Below are 6000 nucleotides of genomic sequence, written 5' to 3' on the forward strand. Positions count from 1 at the left end.
TCAAAAGTAACCTGATCTGTCCTGTCTGTCAGTGCCTTGTCAGTTTCCTCTTTGCTCCGCGATGTATATTTCACTGTCTGAGAACATGGTGTGTGGCGTGAGAACGGCGTGGCTTGTCAGACATAGCAACAGTAACTAAAGGGGGCGGGTCTTTGCTAACGTTGTTAGTAAATTGTTAGTTGAAATTTACTTGCAAATTCTGACTGAAAATTGTTTTCTAAATCACTTTTTTTGTGTAGCCATGCAATGCATTGTCATGCATCCCCCATGTCTTAATTATATTGAATAAAATATAAAACTCTAAAATTATACATTTTTAATTAATGTCATTACATTGAATTCTTTTCTTGGGAATATTGTTTTAATCGCTAATAATTTTTGCATGGCTCCTTAGTTTCACTTATACATGCTGTAAAATCTCTTTAACTAAAAGCCAGTTTCTGAATGACATCATCCTCCAGGAAGTGACATCACAACAGCTCATAGAATAGTAGCAACAATTTTGATTAATTCTATAAAGTTTTGTGGTGTTAGTTGGTTTGCATCACTCTAAATCACTGCACGTTTAAAAAAAAGGTCCCACTTTATATTAAGTGGCTTTAAGTACTATGTACTTACATTGAAATTAATAATTTGATAAAATGGACTTATTGTGTACATACATTTTTTTACATTGTACTTATATTTTGAAAATACCTGCAGGTAATTACAGCTGTAATTACATGTACTGTATTACATTTGTAATTACACAGTTGACCCTTCCCTTACACCTTAACCTACCCTTAAACCAACCCATTGCACACACACCTGACCCTAACCATACCAGTATCTCATCTCAATAGCAGCAAAAGTGTTTTACAATACAACATGAACACAATAAGTACATTGTACTTATTTTTCGATGTAAGTACATAGCACTTAAAGCCACTTAATGTAAAGTGGGACCAAAAAAAAAGTTACAGAAGACGTCAATCAATATCAAGTTGAAACTACTTGTAAGTGAATTCTCAGTCCCTCAGTGGACAAGGCCTAACTTTATTTCCATTCTTTTAATTATGCTAAAGTTGAAGTGAAACGCTTAAAATGCAGATTTGCAAACCCTTTTATTGAAATACTTCCTTTATTTGTGACACAAGCACGTTTGTTTTTTAAAAAAAAGGATATTTTAAAAGCATGAATGACTGTCAGTGTACTTTAAGTCAGTTAAAAAATTCCACAACACAATAATAGTGCGTGTACAGCCATGTCTTATTGCTCACTTCAACATGGTGGCTTGAATGAAAAATATCATGTCACTGCAACATTTTGAGCATGCGACAAACAAACTCAAGTGGCTGTCAGTGAAATTTAGCTCCAGTTCTTTAGACCCTTAACTTTTAATCAATGTTTGCATACGTTTATGTGTTAGCGTACCTGTCAGTTTAGAGGAGGCATCAGAAAAGATTAAATGGATGGTGTTAGGCTTCAATCGCAGACAGAATCAGTAATTTTTATTAGATTCTACACTGAATTTCTTCGAGATTTAAAGCATATCATTTCCACCTCTATTTCCGTCTCTCTCCATCTCTTAAATACAAAACCGCTTTCTAAGCACGAGTCTTACATTATGAGGAACTGCATTATAATGATGAAGAGGTATGGAAAGGTTAATAACATTCTTGTATTGCTTGACTGCGACTTTCAGCTGTTGTCATGCGAAACTCCGATCGGATGCCTGCAGCTTTGAACAATTTTTGCATACATCATCATATAGGGCAGCAGCCCCCTCATGTCTTTACAGTTCAACCCTCTCGAGAATTCACACTAAGTGCTTTAGTGGGGTTGTGTCTTCATCTACAAAGAAAACCATTGCTGACAGTGCTGCTTTCATTTGATTTGTTCAATAGGAAGAGAGGTAATGGAACTGGAAGGCAAATTAACACATACATATTCATTTCGAATTAGAATATCTGCATTACAGGGCCAACAGCACTGTAAAAACTGTAAACATGAGATTAAAATAGCCCATGTCTGTTAGCTTTGAGGTCTGCATTATGCTGGTGACTAAAGTAACTTTCAACAGATACACTGTAAGCCTAAATACTTGTAAGACTGGAGAAACTGGAAGGACTTTAAGAGAGGGCTATGACCATGCGTCAGATTCCAAGGCTAAGCTAAATGCTATGACCATCCGTCTCCCAAAAAATTATTAACAGGATATGGGACTAAAAAGCTTAGTTTGTATTTTTAGATTTGTAATTGTACTTAACACATTGTGCTCATAGAACACACTTTATGGTTGTTTGTGCTCCTATATTTTGGTGGAGGGAGACAGTCTACGCTCCAACCCCTGCTGCAAGAAGGAAAGCACATACCCTATCGAACATCTTCGGGGGTCTTCTCGGCGAGAAGAACACCACTCGACGAACAGGTTCCACTTCAGGGCGTAAGCAAGTCTCGTGGACGGTGCCTGTGCTGAAGTGATGGTGTTAAGTACCTCTGGGGGTAAGTCACCTAGAACCTCCGCGTCCCGTCCAGGGACCAGACATGGAGTTTCCAGAGGTCTGGGCGCGGGTGCCATAGGGTGCCCCGTCTCTGAGTCAGAAGATCCTTCCTCAGAGGAATGGGCCAGGGAGGGACTGTCACGAGGAGCATGAGTTCTGGGAACCAAGTCCGGGTGGGCCAATAGGGAGCCACCAGAAGGACCTGCTCCTCGTCCTCCCTGACTTTGCACAGTGTCTACTCAAGTAGGCTCACTGGGGGAAACGCATATTTGCGAAGGCCCCGGGGCCAGCTGAGTGCCAGTGCGTCAGTGCCGAGTGTTCCCTCGGTCAGGGAGTAAAACAGCTGGCAGTGGGAGGTCTCTGAGGAGGCAAACAGGTCTACCTGAGCCTCCCCGAACTCTCTCCAGATCAGCTGAACCGCCTGGGGGTGGAGTCGCCATTCTCCTGGAAGCACAGCTCGTGATAGCTCGTCGGCCACACGGTTGAGCACGCCGGGGACATACATGGCTCGAAGCGACCTCAGATGCTTCTGACTCCAGAGGAGGAGATGGCGGGCGAGTTGCGACATGCGACGGGAGCGTAGACCACCTTGTGGGTTGATGTACGCGCCGGTCGCCGTGTTGTCCGTACGGACCAGCACGTCCCTGCCCTGTAGTGGCCTTTTCAAGCGGCTCAGAGCAAGATGTACTGCTAGCAACTCGAGGCAATTGATGTGCCAATGTAGTTGGGGGTCCGTCCACACCCCTGACACTGCATGCCCGTTGTACGTGGCACCCCAGCCGGTGGCAGAGGCATCTGTGAATACCACAGCATGCCTGGACACCTGTTCCAAGGGGACTGCCCGCAGGAACAAGAGGTCTGACCACGGGCTGAAGGTCTGGCGGCACGCCGGTGTGATTGCCACCCGGTGAGTGCCGTGATGCCACGCCCATCTCGGGACTCGGCCGTGAAGCCAGTGCTGAAGCGGTCTCATATGAAGCAGGCCGAGCGGGGTTACCGCTGCTGCTGCTGCCATATGCCCCAGGAGCCTCTGAAAGAATTTCAGTGGGACCGCCGTCCTGCCTTTGAACGTGTTCAAGCAGTTCAGCACCGACTGAGCACGCTGCTCTGTGAGGCGTGCTGTCTGAGCGACCAAATCCAACTCCATACCGAGATAAGAGATCCCCTGCACAGGGGAGAGTTTGCTCTTTTCCCAGTTGACCTGAAGACCCAACTGGCTGAGGTGCCTGAGCACTAGGTCCCTGTGTTCGAGCTGATAGCTGTTTTTGATAGTTATAGCTGATCTCGAGAGTGTGCTAGTATGAGCCAGTCGTCGAGATAGTTGAGGATGCGAACGCCCTGTTCCCTCATGGGAAAAAGGGCCCCCTCCGTGACTTTCGTGAAGACACGGGGGGACAGGGACAGCCCGAAGGGTAGGACCTTGTACTGATATGCTCGACCCTCGAACGCAAAGCGCAGGAATGGCCTGTGTCGAGGAAGAATCGAGACATGAAAGTACGCGTCCTTCAGGTCGATCGCTGCCAACCAATCTTGGGGACGGATGCATTCGAAAATGCATCTCTGCGTGAGCATTTAGAACGGTAGCTTGTGGAGGCAAGACATGGGCATCGGCTGCTCTCACTATAGTGGAGTGGATGGCCCGAAACTTGGGGGGACGCCGGGCGAACTGAATCGCATAGCCAAGCCTGATGGTTCGAATGAGCCAGCGAGACGGACTGGGGAGCGCTAACCAGGCTCGCAGAGACCGTACAAGCGGGACCAAAGGGACCGTAGGCGTACCCGGAGTGGGGCAGCGAGGTGGAACACAGGGACGCGGCTCGGGAGGCTCTCTCTGGGAGGCGGCCCGTAGCAGGGTCTGAGTGTGCTGTGCAGCACTTACCTGGTTCCACGGGGCAGGAGGTGCGGGAGGCGGCTCGGTGGCGTTCTCGGACCGTACACAGCTGCCGGCTGGCGAAAGAAGAGGCGGATGAGAGTGGTGAGGATTCCAACCCCCCACTGCTCTCCGGGTCTCCTACGGATCCAGAGATGATAGAAACTGCTCTTTTATTGAGAATTTGGGTACCGCTGGTTTTAAGGCCAGCGGCGGAACACAAACAAAATGAAACAAAGGATTTACCACCCGGCCCTCTTCCGGGGGAGGGAGCGATGCAGTCATCGTCTCCTGGAGAGCAGTCCCTTCCATCTCTGGGTCGCCCGTCCTAGGGCCGCTTACCATTGGCTTTGCCGCCCCTCTTGGCGGGGGCCTGGACGGGCGGGGCGCCCTGCCTGCGACTGGCTCCACGGCGCCGTTTAGATGGAGGCTGCTGCTGCGGCGCGGGAGCAGGGGCAGACGCAGGAGGACGCCCACGGCGACGAGCAGACCGAGGAGCCGCGGGCAGTGGGGTGGAGGCAGCAGCTGACCGCCGCGGCAGGATGTGACTGATGGCCTCAGTCTGCTTCTGTACAGCCGAGAACTGCTGGGCAAAGTTCTCGACCACGTCGCCGAAGAGGCCGGTCTGGGACACGGGGGAGTTAAGGAACCTGATCTTGTCGGTCTCCCGCATGTCAGCCAGACACAGCCAGAGATGGGGTTCCTGGACCACAAGTGTGGACATCGCACGACCCACTAACCACGCAGTGACCTTCGTCGCACGAAGCGCGAGGTCAGTTGCGGCACGAAGTTCTTGGAGAACTTGTGGATCACGACCACCCTCGTGCAGGTCCTTCAGTGCCTTGGCCTGATGAACCTGCAACAACGCCATAGCGTGCATGGCAGAGGCAGCTTCCCCACAGGCCTTGTAAGCTTTGCCGGTCAGGTCCAACGAGTACTTACAGGCCCGGGAAGGAAGACACGATTCTCCACGCCAAGTAGAGTTAGGGCAAAGTTGCATAGCAACGGACCGTTCCACTGGCGGGATATGCGTGTATCCCTTAGCTGCCCCGCCATCAAGGGTGGTGAGGGAGGAGGAGCCACCGAGACGGCTTCTGGCAGTAAAAGGTTCCGTCCATGTCCCTGTGAGCTCCTCATGCACCTCCGGGAAGAAAGGCACTGGGGTGGGTTGCTGAGAACCAGCGCGCGCCACCCCGAGATACCAATCATCCAACCTCGAGGGCTCGGGACACGGTGGAGGGTTCCACACGAGCCCGATCCTGTTGGCGGCCCGGGAAAGCATGGCCATCATCTCCGGGTCCGACTCGGGCACTGCTGGCACACCCGAAGGAGGTAGCGGCTCTGAGCCGTCGTCCGCGGAGAGGTCTGACCCACCCTCCGATGCAGAGATCGACATCTGGTCGTCGCAGGGAGCGCCGAACGAAACGACTGGTACACATCTCGAGGATAGTCCAGAACGTTCCGTTGGCAGCTCAACTGGTTGCGGAGCATGAGAGGAGTGAGGGTTCCTAGGGGGTTGGTTCCCCGAAGGAAGCGCGCTCACTGTAATCCTCAGGTCCCCCGTGTCACTGCCCGTAGCAACCCGCGAAGGGGGGTTGGAACGAGGTGCAGGCACGGGGACTCCGCCCCTTTGCAGGAACGAGAGTC

This window comes from Siphateles boraxobius, unplaced genomic scaffold, assembly GCF_051911475.1.
Source record: "Siphateles boraxobius isolate OS27281-9 unplaced genomic scaffold, OSU_SipBor_1 24, whole genome shotgun sequence".
In the NCBI taxonomy this organism is placed as follows: Eukaryota; Metazoa; Chordata; class Actinopteri; order Cypriniformes; family Leuciscidae; genus Siphateles; species Siphateles boraxobius.